The sequence below is a fragment of the Equus asinus genome, chromosome 12 (assembly GCF_041296235.1).
Source record: "Equus asinus isolate D_3611 breed Donkey chromosome 12, EquAss-T2T_v2, whole genome shotgun sequence".
NCBI classification, from domain to species: Eukaryota; Metazoa; Chordata; class Mammalia; order Perissodactyla; family Equidae; genus Equus; species Equus asinus.
Window position 1 is genome coordinate 56,932,108 of NC_091801.1, and position 22,779 is coordinate 56,954,886.

Genomic DNA, 22,779 nt, shown 5'->3' on the forward strand with positions numbered 1-22,779 from the left:
TTTATCTGTTCACCTACTGAAAGACATCTTGTTTGCTTCCAAGTTTTGGCGATTATGAATAAAGCTGCTATAAACATCTACGTGCAGATTTTTGTGTGGACGTAAGTTTTCATCTCCTTTGGTTAAATACCAAGGATTGATTGTTGGGTCAAATGGTGAGACTATGTTTAGTTTTGTAAGAAACAGCCAACTGCCTTTCAAAGTGGCTGTGCAATTCTGCATTCCCTTCAGCAATGAATGAGTCCCCATTACTCCACATCTGTGCTGGCATTTGTGGTTGTCCGTGTTTTAGATTTTGGCCTAGTAATACATAGGCTGTGATATCTCATTGTTGTTTTAGCTTGTATTATCCTGATGATATATGATGTAGAATTTCTTTTCATATGCTTACTTGCCATCTACATAGCTTCTTTGATGAAGTGTCTGTTCAGATCTTTTAAATCAGATTTTTCATTTTCCTATTGTTGTGTTTTAAGAGTTCTTTCTATATTTTGGATTAACAGTCCTTTATCAGATATATCTTTTACAAGTGTTTCTCCCAGTCTGTGGCTTGTCTTCTTCTTCCCTTGATGGACATTTTTATGTAAGGATTTTACATTTGAGCAAGCATGTGATCAATGAGAGTCAAGAAAATTAAGATAGCCATGCTTATTTATCATTATGATGTCACTTAATCAGAGACGTTAACTCTATCTACTCTGTTTTTAAAAATCTCTTTTGTTTATTATAGGAAAATTTCCATACATCATAGATCCCTCAAATAACAACTTATTTTCACATGAATCCTGGATTTTTGGATTTGACTAATGTTCTTTGAAAGCAAAAAAAAAATAAAATTAAGTCTGTATCCTAAAGGAAATTACAGTGGAAAGACAGACATGTAAAACAAGAAAAATATCGAAGGGGTCAAGTGGTAACACGAGTGAAGCAAACCAGGGTTGTAAGCAACAATTGAGAGTGTTCAGGGGGCTAGCCCCGTGGCTGAGTGGTTAAATTTGTGCACACCGCTTTGGCAGCATGAGGTTCATGGTTCGGATCCTGGGTGTGAACCTACACACCACTTTCAAGCCATGCTGGGTGGCATTCCACATAGAAGAGCTAGAAGGACTTACAACTAGGATATACAGTTATGTCCTGGGGCATTGGGGAGAAAAACAAAAAGAGGAAGATTGGCAACAGATGTTAGCTCAAGGTCAATCTTCCTCACCGAAAAAGAAGCATAAAATAAATTAAAAAATCGTGTTAAAAAAAAAGAGAGAGAGTGTTTACAAGAGTGGTGAACTGAAAAAGTGCCTGTGGTCAAAGCACAAAGCATCAGATAATACTTAGCTGTAGCAAATTGTTTCTGTGTAGTAACAGGTCTTTTTAGTTTCAAGGGAAGCCAGAGATTCAGACTTTAATGTAAATATTTCAAATTTTAGAATATGAGGAAATATGGTGTGGTCCAAACCTGATTAGTCCCTTTAGCTTCATTTAACTTCTTCCACTTAACAAGTAATTTCAGAATGATATATGTACTATAATGGAGGTATATACGAAGTGTGGTGGAAGCATTGGAAAAGTTGCATGAAAAAGATAATCTTTGAAGAACCCATCCTTGGAAGGATGTATAGGGCCATTTCTTAGCTTTGCTGAAAGAAGGCAAAGGGAACAACATATGGAAAGCATGGAGGCTTGAGAGAATTTTCCATGTTTGGGGAACTATTTATGGTCTAGTGTTTCTGGAACACAAAGTTCCAGAATGGGACATAGACAATGGAATATGGAGAGTGGTAGATGTGCTTGATCAGATTGGCAGGGCCAATTCATGAAAGTCCTTGAAAGCCATGCCTAAGAGCACACTCTTTAAGTGATGAGAAGGCATTAAAACATTTTGAGTAGGGGGTTGCCTGATCTGGTTTGTATTTTAGAAATAATACTGGTTGGGGTATTGAAGATCAAATGGAAAGGCAACCAACCAGAAGCAGTTTTCTCAGAAAGGAGAGGGAATGGGAAACAGAATTCAGGCGATTGCATTAGATTTGGAGAGTAGGAACTCATATACGAGATACAAAATAATTTCTTGCTATGTAGGGATTTAGTTTTGTCTCTACAGAGTAACATTAAAATTGTATTTTGTTATGTTTTTTCATGTGAATTAAGTTAACTCTCAGAGATTCAAATTAAAAGCTGTTAAAATTAAACTGAAAAATATGTATAAATGCTTTTCACAACATATTTTAAAATTATTTTCAGAAATGCTAGTTCTCTCAAGGGATGGCCTCATATTACTTGAAAACAATCCTTTCCTTTCAGAAGAGGATGGAGAAAGTATAGCTAATACGCCAGCATGCTTAAGACTAACTAACTTTCTATCCTCTATCTTTATCGATCATCTCTCTCTCTCTCTCTCTCATCTATCTCTCATCTATCTATCTATCCATCATCACCTAGTTGGGGAGTCTATGGCTATGTCTCAAGCTGAAAACTACTGTTTGTTTTACTCAGTAGTGTCTCACTTGCAAGTGACAAAAGCCAGTCTATATTGGTTTAAGCAAATAAAAGGAATTCCTTGGTTTATGTAACCTAAAAGACCATGGGTTGGAAAAGCATATCAACTTGAATATTTTGGGGTATTTTTAGGAGAAAACACAACTGAAAACTTTTAAATTAACTTATTAGTTCATTAATGCATTTAATTTAAAAGTCCATCAGTAGGCAGGCTTAAGGTACAGCTTGATTGGGGCTCTGGCTTCCTTTCTCTGTGATTTTCTCTCTTCACTCTCCATATGTCAACTTTATCCTGAAATTAAGCTTCCTCAGGGTGGTCAAATGCCTGAAGCAGATCCGAGCATTCACACTAATGCACTGAATGTCCAACAGGAAGAGAGAACATCTTTTCCCTCAACCTTTATCCAAATTTCTAGGCTCTAATCTTATTGGGCTAAGTCATAACATTTTCTTAATCTTGAACCAATCACTTTGGACAGAGAGAATGCTATCTACTGACTGACTTAATTTTGGGTTAAATAGGCATCTGTGAACCAGTCATTATGACTTACAGAGCATGATTAAAGTTAGTGGCATGGGGCAGGCAATACCCATTCTTTCAACTGTGTTTGGAGTCAGATCCATCAAAATGGCATGGCTGCTATGCAAAGAGGAGGAAGAGGTGAAATAGATACTGGGAAAGTATCTCATACTGTCTACCACACCTTGCTTCAGATACACTGGTCCCAGGTCTTTGGGAATCTATCATCCTCTCTGTCCCTACTTTCCTTAGTGTCTGCTTCATTCTTCATTCCCAGTTCCCAAATGGTGGCAAGATGGCTACTAGCTTCTTCAGGCTAAAAAACTATTCTACCAGCTTAAAAATCTCAGGGCAAGAATTCCCTTTTCTCAGTAGCTCTAACAAATGATCACTGTGAATCTTTATTAGACCAACTTGGTTCACACATCCATACTTGTAACAAATTCTTCTACCAGAGCTGTGAGTGCTCATCTTGATCAGTCCTGGGCCATGTGACATTCTTGGACATAGGTTTAAGGTCAGCTCTATTCAAACAATGTGGATAGAAGTTGGAGCCAGGTAGATTCCCAAAGAAAAAGCAAGAGACTTATCAAAGAAGGGAAATTATTGCTAGGCAAGACAACAACAACATAAAACATAAAAATGTACACCAGAAAACCTTACAACAGTAACAATAACATCTGTCCAATAGAAAAATGAAAATTTCATTGGTTTATGTCAACAAAATTCAATAATGCATATTTTAATTGACTTAATTAAAGCTTCTTTACTGTTTGGAACAAAATAAAAAGGTTGCTGATAATTTGGATACAATCAAATATTTAACCTGCATGCTCGCTTAAAATCAATTCATTGTCTTAAAAACAGAGGAGTAATTAAAGATAATAAATTCAAAATCCTATATTACTTGGAATGTGTTTGGAATGTAATGTCACTTACTTTGGAATAATTTATTGGACATTCTTTGAGATTTATAATGAGGACCAAAAAATCACAAGACAAAGTTAATCTCAGTTTTGGCCTGAGCGTTCTTACTTACTTGACTGCAGGAGCCATTGAAAACTTTCTTATATTTAAAGATATCAAAAATTATTTCTACTTGCATTAAATAATCCAAAACTTACGTAGCATTCTATAGCATTATGTACTATTAGTCACTATGTCAGGAACAAGGTTGACAAACTAAGAAAAATGGACTAATGTCTGAGGGGAAAAAAGGCCATTTTTAGAAGGCTCTTAATTCAAAATGTATTAATGTGATAAATGCTCCATGGAGCCTGATTAGTGGACCTCCTCAGCATAAAATCTTCACATAAGTCAATTTTCAGTTTAGTTTTTCATTTCACCTTTAATAATAGTACCACTGACATATACATGACTTTAAAGTTCTTTTTGCCAATCTCATCTAAAGATAGAATAATTCCTTAAGTCAAAAATAAGAAATATCATTAAATGAGTGTTTAAACACGACTCAAATTTGCCACTTGTCTTTTACTGATCTGATTAAATTACATAAAAGAGCCTATCTATAGAAAGTTGACCCTCATTGAAGCATGGGATGCATTAAAATGGCAGCCATGATACCTATTAATCCTGGTTTTACAGTGTATCTAGAGTGAATCAAGTCGTTCACTCTAAATCAGGAGTGAGTTATCCACCTTTTCTGATGTGATGGGTTTCTATCCTCTTACTTTGCATTGCAGGGATGAAGCACTGTATCTATCATACGAGTTGATTATGTGACTGCTTTCTCAAGAAAACTCTCAAGATCATTTCATTGACCCCTTTATTAGTATTAGAGTGACACTCTATCAAACCTTTATTTCTCCCTTTAGAATGTTTAGGAAACTGCAGATTGCTTACCTTGACCTTTGTAAAATATCCTGCTCTGCAGAGATCCAATCCCCTCTATTCAGCCCATTAAAAAGATTCAAAACTCATTAAAATTTCTTTGGAAATTTTCATTTTCAATCATTTGCCTTGTAACTGGGTCCCTAAAACATGGGTTGTGCGACCTACAGCAAATTTTACAAACTTTATAACTCTCATTTGTTCTTTCACTCAAAAGTTAACAGGAAATAATAATGAGAGAACTCTGCTTAATTCAAGGATTCACTTAACTATATTTATTGAATGCCTCTAAGAAGTGTAATAGAAAGAAATTAAATATTTTCCTATCCTCAATAATTTTTAACCTAACATAGGATAAAATGGGTATATATCTGAGTGTTTTAAGTACATAACGAATAGGTACCATCAAACATAAGGTGGATATTTTATTATTTTTCATTATTTTCACTATTCTTATTTCATGTTAACTACTGAGTAAAAGAATAAATGAAAGTCACAGAAATTAATAAAATAATACCCAGTAGCAGGTGATTATGAATAGAACAGCACAAAAGAAAAAAATTTCAAAAAGAAATGCTCTAAAAACTTCATGGAAAGTCCATGTAGCTAAAGCTGTAAACAGTGAAATAAGTTTCCATATTTGTAAAATTTGCTGTAGGTCACACGACCCATGTTTTTAGGAACCCAGTTACAAGGCAAATGATTGAATATGAAAATTTCCAGAGAAATTTTAATGAGTTTTGAATCTTTTTAATGGGCTGAATTGAGGGCATTGCATCTCTGCACAGCAGGGCATTTCACAAATGTCGACGTAACCAATTTGCAGTTTCCTAAATATTCTAAGGGGAGAAATAAAGGTTTGATAGAATATTGCCCTTTAGTCATTAATGTAACACTTTAAAATGTACAGGTATTTGATATTCTAAGCAATCACTGAATATTTCAGCAGTGGTATAAGAATTTTGCCTCTGGGTGGCTCATAACTGTGTTTTAGGTGACATGATTGGCTATTGGCTTAGAAAAGAGATTAAACATCACAAAGAACATTGTGGATATTTTCCAGCCCAGTTGGCTTTTGGGCTTTCTTCCAAACGAAGCTTATTTCAAAGGTCTTTGAGAAAAAAAAACATCACAAAGGCAGAGCCTGTTCAGTAAGGTTTAGCAGTACTTAAGACTTCGTATTGTATGTTCTGTTCTTATTGGTTCTAACCCTATGATTATTCTGAGAGAAGAGAGGAAACTGATTTTATGGAGTGGTAAAATTGCAATGCTTTTTTTTTTTGTACCTGCTAGATTTTTTTTTTCTTTTAACAAAGTTCGTGTACATCTTAGCTCTGTTGCAAGTAGCAGTGCACTTTCACAGTATTTTTTTTCCATGTGCACATGGAAATATGTAAGTATAATATCTTAGAAGTGCTTAACATACTATAAATATGGAGCCTGCTTTTGGTACCAACCTTCTACAGAGAAATTGGTTTTTCACTTGAGTTTCCTGTATTTTGTAGAATTTTCAGATCACTTTGCCATCCCTTCTTTCTCAAATATATCTTTTTATTTTCAATTTTTTTTATTGTGGTAAAATACTTATAACCTAAATTTATCATCCTGGCCATTTTTAAGGGTACAGTTCAGAGGTATTAAATACATTTGTAATATTGTGCTACCATGACCACCATCCATCTCCAGATGGATGCAGAAAAAGATCTTGTATAACTGAAACTCTATACCCGTTAAACAATAGCTCCTATTTTCCCCTTTCCTTAGCCTTTGAAAACCACCATTCGCCTTTCTGTCTCTGTGATTTTGACTACACTAAGTACCTCACGTGAGTGGAATCACATATTGTTTATCTTGTTGTGACCGCTTATTTCACTTAGCATAATGTGCACAAGGTTCATCCCTGTCATAATAAATGTCAGAATTTCCTTTTACTTAAGGTTGAATAATATTCTATGGTATGTGTGTACCATATTTTGCTTATCTATTCATTCATTGGCAAACATTCAGGTTGTTTCCATTTCTTGGCTTATCCATTCATCCTTCGACGGACGCTGGGGTGGCTTCCACATTTTAACTATTGCGAATAATGCTGAAAAGACCATGAGTGTACAACTATCTCTTCAAGGTCCTGCTTTAAATTCTTTTGGATAAACACCCAGAAGTGGAATTGCTGGATCATATATTAATTCTACTTTTATATTTTTGAGGAACCTCCACACTGTTTTCCACAGAAGCTATACCGTTTTACATGCCTACCAACAGTGCTTAAGGGTTCCAATTTCTCCACATCATTGCCAAAACTTGCTATTTTCTGTGGTTTTTTTTTAATAGTAGTCATCCTAATGGATATGAGGTGGTATCTAATTGTAATTTTGACTTGCATTCCCCTAATGGTCAGTGATGTTGAGCACCTTTTCATGTGTTTATTTGTCATTTGTATATCTTCTTTGGAGAAATGTCTATTCAACTCTTTTGTCCATTTTTGAATAGGGTTTGTTTTCTGTTGGATTGACTTTTAGTTCTCTCTATAATTTAGATATTAATCCCTCATGACATATGTGATTTTTAAATATTTTCTCCTGTTCTGTGGGTTGCCTTTTTAATCCGGTAAAAGTATCTTTTGATTCACAAAATTTTAAAATTTTCATGAAGTTCAATTTGTGTATTTTTTCTTTTGTTACCTGTGCCTTTGGAGTCATTTCCAAGAAATAATTGCCAAATCCAGGGCCATGAAGCTTTTGCCCTATGTTTTCTTTTAAGAGTCTTACAGTTGTAGCTCTTACATTTTGGTCTTTGATACGTTTTGAGTTAATTTTTATGTGTGATGTTAAATAATGGTCCAATTTCATTATTTTGCATGTGAATATCTAGTTTTGCCAGCACCATTCGTTGAAAAGACCGTCTTACCCCCATTGACTAGTCTTGGCACCCTTGTCAAAAATCATGTAAGGGTTTATTTCTTTTTTTTTTTTTGTAAGATTTTTTATTTTTTTCCTTTTTCTCCCCAAAGCCCCCCGGTACATAGTTGTATATTCTTAGTTGTGGGTCCTTCTAGTTGTGGCATGTGGGACGCTGCCTCAGCGTGGTTTGATGAGCAGTGCCATGTCCGCGCCCAGGATTCGAACCAACGAAACACTGGGCCGCCTGCAGCGGAGCGCGTGAACTTAACCACTCGGCCACGGGGCCAGCCCCATGTAAGGGTTTATTTCTGTGCTCTCTATTGTATTCCTTGATTTATGTGTCTGTCTTTATGCCAGTGCCACACTCTTTTGATTACTGTAGCTTTGTAGTTAGGTTTGAAGTCAGGAAGTATGAAATATCCAACTTTTAAATCCCCTGGAATTAACTTCAGCCAGAGGAGAGACGCTTGCAATAATTTCCTGCCTCTTCGTCTGCACCTATGAGATCAGAAGCAGGAATCAGCAATCAGAGCACAGATCCCCAGTAATTGGAAGACAAGTCCTTTTTGCCCATCTTGGCTACCCGCAAGCTGCATGCAAGCTGTTCCTGGAATGTGTGCACGGATGCCTACCATGAGGCTGGGGAGTGAGAGTTGGGTAGCTGCTACTGTGCCAAGAGCTGAAATTGACTGAAAGTAACCAAAATTTACCGTCCAAGCCTTCCCCTGAAAGTTGCAAGCCTCCGGTAGACTCCAGAGTCCTAAAATAGTTACATCTGACAAATCCTGCCAGTGTAATTGTCGTCTAGGTGGGGAGATAGATTCTTAGCACTGCCAACTCCGCCATCTTCCCAGAATCCTCTCAAATGTATATTTGAGACTGAAATGGAAAGGGCCTCTTTGAAATGTGATAACAAACAGGTTTGCTTTCAATGAAATGAAGTGACAGTGGTGAGGTAGAGTGAGCTCGGATTACGTTGTTTCAATCTCTCCCTTCAGGTGTAACCTTGGGTAGATCTATGAAGAACAGATTTCTTACCAAATGGGGATACCAATAGCTCCCCCTGCACAGAGACCTTGTAAGTACTAAATAAGATGACGTGAGTAAAGGCTTTGGCACTCAAAAATGGAGGCAAGCTGTTTATTTTCCGTCTTACGAGGTGTCATTTGGAGAAGAAAATGTTCACACAGTCCAACTGATTATTTATAGATAACCTTCATTCCCAGATGAATTCAGACAAGCCAAATCAATTGAACTGCCTTCAATGACTCCCAGAACACCACTTTCTTCAAAATATGATATTAGAATTGTGAAGGATGAATGTTCTTCTTTGTATGCCTCATGTTCCAGTTTCACATGGAATAAAAACACAAAACCCACATTCTAGCTTGAACAGCATTTCCGTAGCTGCCTCAATCAAAAATAAATTCAGTGTCATAAGAACCAAGGGAGTTGAAGATAATACTATATTTCAGGAAATGAAGTCACTTTTAAGAGTGATTTGCTAAGATCTAAAAGCAGTGAGTTTCTTTTTTGTGTGTCCTCATGGGATGCTACAAACTTTGTGAAATGTCAAGACATGACATTGCAGCTGAGTAGATTTCCAAATCGGCAAGCACCAAATCTACTAAGTGTCTGATCTCTTCCATTTCCAAAGCATTTTTGTGAAATAAACTCGAAAAACACAAGTGAGTTGTATTACAAAATAGAAAACATATTTAAATACTGATTTTGAGGATCCTATGATAATCTAATCTTGGATAACTAAATTCAAAGAATTTGTTAAAATTACAAGACCACGGCAAATTTTGTAATGTGTTTTTTTCTTCTCCCCAAAGCCCCCTACTACATAGCTGTACATTCTAGTTGTGAATGCCTGTGGTTGTGCTATGTGGGACGCCTCATCAGCATGGCCTGATGAGCGGTGCCATGTCTGTGCCCAGGATCAGAACTGGCGAAACCCCGGGCCGCTGAAGCTCAGCACGTGAACCTGACCACTCAGCCACAGGGCAACCCCAAATTTTGTAATGTTTATGTAAAAAATGTACCTCAAATTTTGGCATTCTGGTCATTACTTGTGTTTGCTTCCTCAAATAATTCATTTGATATTTTTTCCCCCTAAGAGATTTACAAGTTCATATGCCTCTCTCATATAGGAGTCACTAATCATAATTATGGGCATAAAAGCTGAAAAAGATTTTGATAAACTCAAAAAAGCTATGCTTTGACTGGAAACAGCAGACTCCTAGGAGAATGTGTTTTCCAGAAATGTTGAAGTCCTGCTTTAAATGTTCACATTATGGTTATTTTTGACAGATTTCTGGTGAACTCTTCTTAGGGATCAAAATTGTGAGAATGTTTTATCTTCCTATTTAGACTCAAAAATTGAAAATGCCCAGATGATGGCACTCTGAAAATTTTGCACAGAAATAGGGTTCACTTCTAAAGCAAATGAAAACAAAAACAGGAATCAAGAAGACAGTTTTTATCTCAGAGAGTGAGAGCCACTTGCAAATCTCCAGAGACTTCTGCTGCTGTCAGACTTTTAGTTCAAGGAGAAGCAGGTGAAAATGAATTTATTAATTGGGGAGGAAATTGAATTGCTTATGTTCCCACACAGATAAAGAACATAGTACTCAGCCTGAAATGGTCAGACGGCATATAATCTGATTCTTTTTTCCAAAATGTATAGTTTCATCTTATATATCAGTGGCTAATTTTCATATATTCTTCTCTTATACTCCACTCCTTTCAATATGCCTGTTGACAGTAATAAATTCTCACATGCAGGTACATCAAGGGAATTTTTGGAACTCAGATGATTTAGAAATTAATTCTCCCTGAGTTACTAGAGTTTGACGTGAACCTTAAAGGATGAATAGGGATTTGTCAGATGAACAAAGAGTGAAAGAGATTTATACAGAGGATATTACTAATGTTCAGACCTAAAATATACAAACAAACTGGGCGGGTGTGTAGGATGACCAAGCAATTTGTCATCTCAACTGGAATGCATTTGAGAGTAAAAGAGGGCACTAGCAGTTAAAATTATATTACCGTTTGAAGTGCTTTTTGACCCACAAATTTAATTCAATATGTTCATAGAATAAACAATAATTTTAATAAAATTTACTTTCAAAAGTAATTTTTCTGAAAATTAAGCAATAGTTGCTCACTTTCAAGAAAATTATAAAATTCTCTTTTCAATATTGATTATCTGAGCATTATGTTCAATAGAAGCAGAATAATTACTTTTGGTGCATATTTATAACTTAAAAGAGTTTTTTGGTTCTTTCCATTTCTGGATTCTGTCTCTAGTATTTTAAAAATATTCCTATTAAAATATTCTCAGTGTGTTCTTCTTATTTCATAAACTAGCCCGCAATTCTAATTGATTGCATTTTATAGTTAACACATTTAGAATTGTTGATAATTTCAATTGATTCTTGCCTGTAGGCAACAATATACAGTTTAAAATGAAGAATACAATTAAATTTACTTATATTTTTGGTAAACATTTTAACACATTTAGAGATTCTTGTAGCCACTAATACAATCAGGGTCAGAATGGTTCTAGCAGCCCCAAAAGTTCCCTATGCTTTCCCTTTGTGGTCATACCCTTCCCCAACTCCTAACTCCTGACAACCACAGTTCTGTTCTTTCTTACTACAGTTTTGTCTTTTGAAAAAAAATGCTCTTTCATAGTTCATAAATTCATAGTTAAACATAAATATTTTATAGCAAATATTTTCAGAGTTACTGACTTTTTGCCTCCATTAGGAATACCTTTATGATGAACATTTTTGTAACACAAAGCTCATAAGTTAATCTGTCTGTATGATTCTAGAAATTTACGTGCTGCAACAGTTGTAGATTTTTGCAACGTCACTTCATTCTGAAGCAGAATATGAATTGAACCAATAGAAAATGGAACCCCACCAAGAGATTATTTCTATAATTCAAGATATTTCAAAGCATAACTATAAGTATCAGAATTAAGTCTTGTATACTAGTTGAGCTCTATCATTTAATTTTCTCAGTTACTCTCATGCATTTAATGGATATAAATTTTAAAGTTTTACTATTACCAAAAATTGCTTTCAATAATTATTTGATAAAAGCCTCAAAAGTTGACAGATTTTTTGTGCACCAGTTGATGAACATTTTGCTTAGGATTTTCAGCTGATTTTGAAGAAAATGCAACCAAAATTTAGACGACTGACATTAAAAATTATTGATTATCAATTGTGTACCAGGATTATGCTCAACACTGGGAAGCAGTAAATCAGAGATACACAGTTTCTAACCTCATGGGGCTTTCAGTTTGGTGGAGAAGACAGGTAACAAAGTGAACAAATAAACTATATATTATAATAAATGCAAAATATGAAACTGACAGGTTGCATGAAGAGAGAATAATTGATGTTTATGTTAGGTAAGTTAGTCAGGAAGTACCTATCTCTACAATTCTAATTACAGATAAATACACCGAGCCTCAGAGAAGTTAAAAACATTAACAAACAGACAGCTGATATGTGCTGGAGTTGAAATTCAAATCCAGGTCTACCCAATCTCGAATTTTGCATTTTCACTGCATGTCAATGAGAGGTTGGAGTAAATGCTCAATAAGGCCGTTTCAGACCCCCAGATGCTGAGATTCATGTGATATATGCTGTTTTCATGGGAGTCTGCAACTTAATAATAAAACTGCCTCCAAAACAATTTAATTGTTTTTAGTATCATTGGAAAGATTTTCCTAATTATATACTGGTATGAAATTAAAATAAGAAGAGATACGGTAAAGCACAGGCTATACAGAATGGTGGGGTTCTTAATCTAAAAATATTCACCTGCATTTTGTAATATGTAGCTCAGTGTAATATACAATTTCTCTCTGGACTCTTTTGAGAGGCTACGTTTTCTTTCTATTCAAAATGTTGCTCCTAAAGTTGATGTTATCTCATGAATGTGGATATGGCTAAAGAGGATGATTTATTTGATGAAATACTTGCTGCAAACTCATGTAGAATATAATTTTGTCTGAAGAGTAGACCTGTTTAGCCCACTTACAGTGGATAATGTTTGGCACGTTTCTCCTAGATTATGCTGTAGCATTATGTTAAAGAATTATCAGGACTTTAGATGCAAGATACCAAAAAGAGACAGCTGTGGATATGAAACACATGCTGAATTGGCGCTCAAATGACTTGAGTCAAGTCCTAGCTCTGAGTTTCAATTTCCTTTTTTGTCTGTAACATGGTCATTCCATCGTTGAGTTCACAGGGTTGAATGATGCAGACCAAAAAGTGCTGTGCTACCCAGGGAGAAATAGCCTTGTCATAACACCGATCCGTAGGGAATAATGCTTTATTTGCTCACTCAGTGTTCTGGAATAATTTCTTTAATAATTCCTAAATGTTGAATTTTCTATATATAGTTAATTTAAGCATGTATATTTCAAATTATGTATGATGTTTTATATCCTTTATCTGAACATCTGGCCATTGATGGCAAATGGAATTGTCCTTGTCCTAATCTTTTTCAGAAACTCTTTTTCTTTTGTTGCCCTGCTGATCTTCTGTGCTCTGTGCTATTTCTATATCATATCTGTTGAATCAAAATGGACTCATCTTAGTTCCGGGGCTTCAGCTACTTTTAGAGAGCCTTCCTTTCGCTGTCTGCATTTCCTGAAACTACACCTTCCATGTTTATGGATCTTGATTGCTCTGGCTTTCACTGTTTCTAATTTGGTCCTGAATAGATTTTGGGGAGGCTTCAAACTTCAAGAATGTTTGTTCTCTTTTAACAGGTGTTATGCAAAATGTCTACCTGTAAGCTACGAGTGACCTCCTTCTCCAGCAGAGGAAGGATCATGTGGTTGTTTTGGATGTTGGCTGTAAGTGAACAGCTTTCAGGCTGGTCACCATCTGAGAAAGCTTTCTCTGCTGTGTGGAGGTCATTGGCAATAGGACACTTACAGTGCTGCACACACTCTTGAAGATTTCTCTAGTGTGCTGCAGTCTGAGATGTACTGTTTAACTATTTTGAGCCCAATGTGTGCGTTGAAAATGAAAATGTTTTATAATCTTCAGACTTCTCGTTAGGGAAATTGATGTATGGTCACTATCATTGTTACTATCACTGTAAACTCTTGTGCTTTTCCCTATTAGGGGCTGGATTTATCACTAACAGGGCAGGTGACTGTCTACTGGAAAGATCCCTCCCCCTCACATTCTTCCCAATCTTGCAATTACTGGTCCAGAAATAAAAATATTCATTATTTATTTTGCATTCAGATTTAGTCAATAAAATATTATTGAACAACGTATTATGTGCTAGGCACTCTTACATGATCTGGGATTCATCTATATTAATTATATTATCTATTTTTACAAACAAAATACCTTTGGAGGGACCATGCATTGCTATCATGACCCTTTAATGGCTAAATATTAATGAGTTTATAAATCTTTTATAGCAGTGGTCTCAAAGATGTTGCCCAGACTAACAGCATCAGCCTTACCTGGGAACTTGTTGGAAACGCCCTACTGAATCAGAAAGTCTGGGCCTGGGCTCCCAGCAGTGTGTTTTAAAAGCCCTCCAGGTGATTCTGATGATGCTAAAGTCAGAGACCCATTGGTTTGCAGCATGCCAGTTACAGAGAAGAAGGTGAGGAGATTCTTCTGGGGAGGAAAACCAGAGGAGATAAGTTTTGATAATGTAAGAAAATGGTACACATTTCCATCATGGAAGGAGAGAACTTGACTGGAACACTTCAGTTAAGGGGCATGAAAAGCTTGGACTTTAGCACTTGAACAGAGGGTGGAAAGATATATGACAAAGAAAAGAGTGATTTGAAAAGCTCCTGAATCCTAACTTCAGGTACGTCATTATTTGCTCAGAGATGGTTGCCTCAGCAGTGAACACTGTTAGCATCTGTACCTCAGTCTGTCCTTGCAAAACATTGCAGTGTCCACCGTACTTGTGGAACCCTTAGTACAATGCACGTTCTAGTAGGCACTGTCATATTAGACAGTCCTTTATCCTGCCTTAAATGACGTATCTTCCCCGTTGGCTTTGTACCCCAAATTTCTTTTGTTGGTAACTTGTTTCACTGAAATTGTCATCTGCAGTAATTTACATACCACAGCTGTAAAAACGGTGACACAACATAGCTGCCAAGGAGACTTTAACGTGGTTGGTAGAACTATTTTTGTAGGCCTCCTGAAAGACGTTCCGGTTTTCTTAAATGTCTTTTGCCAGTGATCTGTCTTTTGTCAGTGATCTGTCTTTTGTTAGTAATCTGCTCAGAGAGGAAAAGTTAGTGTAAGTTTTATTTCATTAGTTATGATAAAAATTTTTAGCTGTGTAAAGGGTTTCTTTATTCGAGTTGCTAAAAATTTTCATTATGTTCCTGCTTTTTTTGATCAATTTATGATGCTTACACTGTCAGCATACAGTACATAGAACTTCTCCTATGAAATTCCCATTAACTTATATTAGTGTTCAAGCCATTGTTTGGATTCAGAATATAAATGTTTCATTTTTGACTGTATGTGCCATCCGGATCTCTCCCTCCCAATGGCAAAGGCCTACATGGTCATTAATACATTCATTCTTCTTTAATTACTCCTTGTAGGAGCTTCCAACTACACTTCTAGATTAAATTATATCATGTTGCTATTAAATAAAAACAAATCATTCTTCATTTAGCAAATGAATTCACCTTAGAGACTCTCAATAAATATTAATGAAACTATATTTCATGTAGTCGATTCTCTTTGAATTACACAATCCACGTCTAGACAGAACAAATTGTTAGAAATAATGGCAGGTGAGTTGCCTTTGGAAGGAGAGTAGAGTATCTGCTTGCTGTAGTAAAAAAAATGAGGACAGAGTGGAAGTGGCAGGAGTGAAAGGGAGGGTCATAAATCTCCAAATCACAAACGTGAATTTGGTTGAGTCAGCAAAATTTATAATGTTGCCCAATTGCTCAGAGGCCAAGGTAAATAAATTGTAATTAAACTGAATATCTTTTCCTCTTTCCCCTAATCTTTCTCCTTTTCTTCCTTCTCTTTACTTTTATTTACTTATAATATACACACATCCGTTACAAAAATGCAGTGTAGTAAGAAGTACTTTGTGAAATTAGAATTTTTTAAAAGTTGAGTTCTAGTTTTTACTTGCTGGCTTTGTATTCTCTGCCAAGTTACTTCATATCTAGGATTTTTAGTTTTCTCTTTCGTAAAACTTCCCTAAAATTCACTTTAGAAAGATAATGTTTCATTTGTTCATTCATCGTTCAGGAACATTTACTGACTGTCTGCTATGCTGAAGACACTGCTATGACCACTAGTGGCTGCCTGGGATCTCCTAATATGTACAGGACCCATTGTGTGTGTGTGTATATATATGTATACATATATATGAAGAAGTGGAATAATATCTGAGATTTTAGATAATCAAGTGCTCTATAGGTACTCATTGCAATCTCACCATGGTGCTGTGATATAGGAATAATTATAAATGCATGTTAATGGGGAATTGAGGCCCAGAGATGTTAAGTGACTTTTCCTAGGTAGCACAACTCTACGGTGGTACGGGTGGAAATATAAACCCAGAAAATCTTGCTCTAAAGCTTGGGATCTTAAATATTTTGCCAAATGGTCTTACTATAGAGAGATAATAGGTAAGTGTGCTTGTAAATTGTATGTATGTATTCTACATCATTTATATCCCACTTTATTGTAGGGTTGTTTTATGGTGATACAAATATAAATAATTAATAGTTCCAGACTTCAAGTATCTCCCAGTCCCACTGGAAAGACAAATAAGGTATAATAGTAGAGACATATACAAAGCCCTATAGAACTGCTAAGTAAGGTCAAATCAGCTTCCTAGGGAACTCAAATAAGGTATGGCAGAGGAGTGAACATTTGAACTATGTACGAAAAAACACATAGGCATTTACTAAGAAGGGAAGGAGATGAGTTGAGGGGCAAGTATTCTGTGCACATTGTAATACATGCAAAGGCACGGACCTTGGAGTGTTAGAGAAGACAATGTTTATTAAGATAGGAGAACCACTTAGACTAAAAGAGGAAGAAGACTGAGCAAGAAAAAGAGGGGTTCTAAGGTCAAAGTAAGTGTCCATGCAAGAAATTGTATTATTATCTCCAATTAACACATGAAGAAATTGACTTTCTTATGAGGACACTACTTTTCAATTTCTTGGAGCTAATGAAAGTCGATGAAAAATTTTAAATCGAAGTCTGATAGCCTCATACTACTCTAAAATCATAGTCAATTGTGGAAAATTAAATTTATCAGTATGTGAGAGGAGTGGAGGACAAATCTGAGAAAGCTAGGGAAGAAGTGATAATGAGCAAGAGTGAAAAAGGTTATTGGTGAGAAAGGCCATGTTGAGAAAACAGTACTTTTTGGATGACCTCAACTGGGATGTTGTCATGAAAGCTTAAACAGTAGAGAAGATTTTAGAATAGCTACTATAGATAATGTTATAGTAAGTAATTTAGAAATATTCAGAAAACATTGAGGACTAATGAGAAGTTAGTTAGCATCCAATTTTAGCAGAACAAAGAAGTAAGGGGTTATAAAACAATAAAGAAATGATAATTGAATGGATAGTCCCCATGTTCAGGTCAATCTAGGATTCAAGTGGACTTAGGAGGTGGATGAGTTACTGTACCCAACAACATTAGAAATATCATGTATCTGGGATCAAGCAAGGCGCTTCACATTATTTCTCTACTCATAAAATGAAGAACTATGAGCTGGATGATAGCAAGATTATAGCAATAAGGGACAACTTGGCTGGTAATATTCAAGATGTGTTGAATAATAGATTCATTCATTCCACGCATCACTCTGATTCAGCCACGCTGGCCTTCTTGCTGCTTTTTGAATAGGCCAAGCATAATTTCATGCCAAAGCCTTGCTGTCTCTCCTCACCTGGATATTTTCATGGTTTTATTTCATTTCATAGGTTTCTGCTCAAATGTTACCTTAGGAAGGTCTTTCCTCACCGCTTATTTAAAATAGATGTCTTCATATTCAATTCATATTACCATAGTTTATTTTTCTATGTGGAACTTAACAGTATTAGCCACTATGTTGTATATTTATTTGTCTCCCTCACAAAGATGGGGACTTTTTATAGTGTAATAACCTTGGACCACAAAAGTGCCTGGCAGTAGGTGCTCATTAAATATTTATTGAATCAATGAATGTCTGAATCAATGATTGGGATGGGATTTCTTGTGTAATTGTGCAAAATTGTCCAGTTTTAGTCAGTAATTATATAAAGACATACATGGCAGCGTATCAAAAGCATGGGAGGAATTTCTGGGAAGATGGCAGAGGGAGTAGATGTGTGAGGAAAAACTCTGCAAATTTTTTAACACAAAGCTGGGGATATAGACACAATAAAGAGCAATTCTTTTTTGCCAGATGCCCATGAAGTCATTTGAATCAAACAGGTGGATGATGCAAAGCTGGGAAAGAATCCCTTGTGCGATGCACTACAGAACTATGATTCAGACAGGTTTTGAATAATAAGATGGGCTACATTTAAGAAAATGAAATATAATAGGAAAACTGTAAAAACTACACCTGGATTTTTAAAAATTTGCGTGACTACGAGGTGGGTGAAGTTATAATTAAAAGTAATTCATAGTGAAACAAATCCAGCCTAGCCAAAACCTAAAGACATAAGTAAACAACAAACTCTGTAATAAGGCTATTATAAAAATGAATTTAATATTTGGTTTTGTAAACAAAAGCATAGTCTCCAGACACAGTGGTAATTACTCTATTATATTCTGGTTTCAGTATAGTACATCTAGAATATACTCTTCAGTTTATTCATTCATTCATTTGCTTAATAATTTGTTTGAGTACCTACTATGTGTTAGGTACTATTCTAAGCACTGAAGATGGGTCAGTAAATACATCTCCACATCTGATTTCTCTTTGTGTTAGGAGTGTATCTCTTGAAGACTTATGTGGAAATTGCTGAGCAGGCTTTTGAAGCAGTGGAGGGCTACTCACTTCTCTGCATCTCATCTTAATGGAAGCTTTGACAAACTAGCGTGCATTTAACCAGAGTAAATATGACAAGGATGAAAAGGATGAAGTCTATAAAAAAGAGAAGGCTTACTTTAAGCATTTGAACATGTAGTTTTTGAGAGAATGAGCAAACGATTTCTGCATTGCTTTGAAGTTGAGAACTAAGACCAACAAGTGAATTTAAGTGTGAAATAAGATTTGTCTTTACAAGTCCAAATTAGCTACCTCTTAACATTATTCTCCCCAAAGTGTTGATTTCTCCATCCCTGAATATGTTTAGCAGAGTCCAGACGGCCATCTCTAAGAGAAGTTTAGACATTGTTCATTAAAGGTTGGATGAGGCCATTTCCAATTCTGAATTTTTGTGAAAATGAATTACATTCTCTGGAGCAGATTCCAGAAGAACAAGAGAAGTGTGGTAAGTGGGTGGTTGTCAGAATGTATTTAGAAGGAGAAATTTTAGAGTTTGTGATTTTGGAATTGCAAACATTCTGAATGATTTACAAGACCTGTCATGAGTCTGTGCCTGTTTTATAAAGCTGAGGAGAGGTGAAGCAGTGTCCTGAAGTTGAAGATTGTAAGAGAATGTGAGACTGGGCTGTAGAAAAAGAGAGTGGGCATGGAATAAAAAGGAAAATTCTGACCCAGTTACTAAAACCATTAAGCTTTGCCTGAAATGGGAGCAGGTAAAAGTTGTATGTATGATTGATTGGAAATTTAAAAAATCCTAAGGTCATAGCAGACTATTCCAATCAGGTTCATAATTCCACTTTCCTTTTTAGAGAGTGGGAAATCGCATAGCTAGAACTGGAGATGATTTAAAGAAAGAGATGATAGAATGAATACAGGTTTCTCGGAAATAAGGAAATGAGTGCAGCTTTTGCGAAGAAGATCAAAGTGATAAGATGACTTTATTGAAACACAGTAGAAATACCAAAATGATCAGTTTAAATTAGGATGGAAAGAACCTCTGGAACTATATGGTCACCAAATTATAGAATTACTAGAAAGAGAAATTTGCACCCGGGATAGTACTTAGAGATAATAGGATGATGGAATCAGTGATCTGGTAGAAAGGTTAGAGGGAATTGTTGGGAATGTATCCCTTAAAGATTGATGTGGAAATTACCAAGCAGGCTTACTTTTGCAATTATCAAAGCATACCTCCTGAAATTTTATTGGTTATGTCAATATTTATTTGAGAAAATAAGTCTTTGGGTGAGTGGAAAAGGTCTTTGCTTCTTTGAATAATGAGAAGGAATAACAGAAATAATGTCTGGTTTTGCCTTGGGCAGAAGTAAAGATTAACTAGTGAAAGAGAGCAGAGTAACTCCATGAAACCTGAATAGCAAACATAGTTAGCTTGAGAAGGCAGACTGAGGCAACATGTGAAAGAGAGCAAAGTTGTGCTTTAAAGTCAAGCTAACTTTAATTAGCAATAAGTAATGAATGTTTGCATATTATAAGTTATCAATCATATGCCTCACTTTATCTCAAGATCCTCTTGCACTGTGGCAAATAAAATAGTAAAATACGAGTAAGTGCTAAGAGCACAGAACATGGAGTGAGACCTCCTGGATTTTGAATCTAAGATCCATAATTTACTGCCATCTAACTTTGGGCAAGATATTTAACATTTCTCTGACACAGTTTCCTTGTCTGTAAAATGGAAATAATAATTCTCACATCAGAAATTTGTTGTGAGAATTAAAGTGAGTTGATAGATGTAAAAACACTCCAAAAAAACAAACAGGGCCTGGCCCCGTGGCTGAGTGATTAAGTTCTCCTGCTCCGGTTCAGCGGCCCAGGGTTTCACAGCTTTGGATCCTGGGCGTGGACCTAGCACTGCTCATTAAGCCATGCTGAGGCAGCGTCCCACATAGCAGAACTAGGACCTACAACTAGAATACACAACTATGTACTGGGGGGCTTTGGGGAGAAGAAAAAAAAAGAGGAAGATTGGCAACAGATCTTAGCTCAGGGCCAATCTTTAAAAAAAGAAAAAAAACATGATGATGAATATCTGCTTTATAGAAAAGCAAACAAACAAAAAACAAAGTCCTGGCATATAACGAGTGCTACATAGGAGACTGTTGTTAATATTCTGACTAGATGCCCAGTTGGACTAGTGTCACTTTTTATAGTTTGCGTTGCTGTTGAATCTTATCACTGTAGGTCTTGGCAAGGTGCACAGAAACAAAGGCAGAACCTCTTAGTTAAGGATTTCCCTGGGGATTTTGTTTATCATAGATGTTTTCTTTAAAGCACAAGTAAGTGGAAGATTTATCTTTCATTTGCCTCCTCTGATAAGATTGGCAGAAAGAACAATAATTTTAAAACGTGGTTTTATCTACTTTCCTTTTCGGAAATGTCTATGTACTCTTTTTGTTATCAGAGATTTTAAATGTTGGAGCCGCTTGTTTTCCTACATTATTAAAGTTCCTCATGGCATCTAAAATGCCCTTTTGCTCTAATTTGATCATTCTCAATATCAGTCCCCAGGAACTTAGGCATCTATATTTCCATAAATGCAATCAAATCATCTCCTCCTTCAGAATTCACCGACCCTGGAGCCTAGCAATACACAATCAAGTTTGGTTTTTTAGCCACTCAATCTTGTTTAGCAAAACTTGATTAGATTCTATCATCCTACTCTTTAAAGATTCCATCTGTTTAAAAGTTCTTTTCTGTCTATAATAAAATTTCCTTCTTGTTCTCTGCTTTCATTTTTGCTTATTCACTTTTTGAATTTTGAAATCCAAAACCAATATCTGCCTCAATGTTTTTTTTCTTTTTGTTTGCAAAAAAAAAGCTCTTATTTTTCATTCTGGAGAAGTTAAATCATTTTCTAGCTAAAAGTTAAGAATTCCAGACAGGCGGCCCCACTTGGTACAGCATAGGGCTGGGCTTAAATGAAATCTAAGGGACACACAACATCAGAGGTCAACAGGTTTAGTTCATAATCCAAGAGGCGGTAGGATGGGAGGGTTGTGACAATTAGTACCAAAAATTTAGTCAAGGGAGACTTCAAAAATTTAACTGCAGCATTTGTGTGGAGAGGAGAAAGTTTGGGGATGGATTTCACAGGAGATAGAAAATACTGTAGTCCTTCAAACGAGCCATGATCAAGGACTGGTAGACACGGTCGAGGCAGATGTGGCAAGCATAGTGGGATGGATGTGGGGTCTGGAATCAGAATCCTTTGTTTTCAAGCACCAATTCTGTCATTTAACTTTCTGATTAAGTTATACAAAGTCTCTGAATTTCAAGTTACTTTTCCATGAAATGGGAAGAATAATATCTACCATTGAAGGTTAAATTAGATAACATGGAATTCCTGAGTCATCGATATAACTTCATGTTTCTTCTAGACATGTCCACATTTTTCTGGCTCCTACATACATCTGTGAATGTGACCTACTGCAGCTGTTCTTAGAGAATCAAATTTCTGCCATACTGCTCTCTGTCCTGCATCTTGAAGACGCTTGCCCTCCCTTTACCTAGAAGGTTTCAATGTGGCATGACTGACTTTGTCAACCAATTTTAAGCTTACTGTCATCTCCCCAGAGAGACCTTCTCTTTCCTATCAATCTATGGTATCACTATAAGTTTCCATTTTTCTCATAGCATATACTCCTTTTTTGAAATTATCTTGCTCATTTATGTACATGTTTATTGTTTGTCTCTCATGGGAATGGAAGTTCCTTGAGAATCTAAGCTGCCTTATCTCTGTATTCTCAAAATCTAGAGCCTTCTTTTTCAAAACGTAGGTAATCAATAATTATTTGTTGAACTAATAGTTAACTTAATAAATATGTGTAAAGTACATAATATAGTAGTTATTCAAGACATAACTGTTATTATTGGGTACCAAGAAACAGCAACCTGGGGAGAGTTGCAAGTAGCTTAAATGATAAGAAATAACTTATT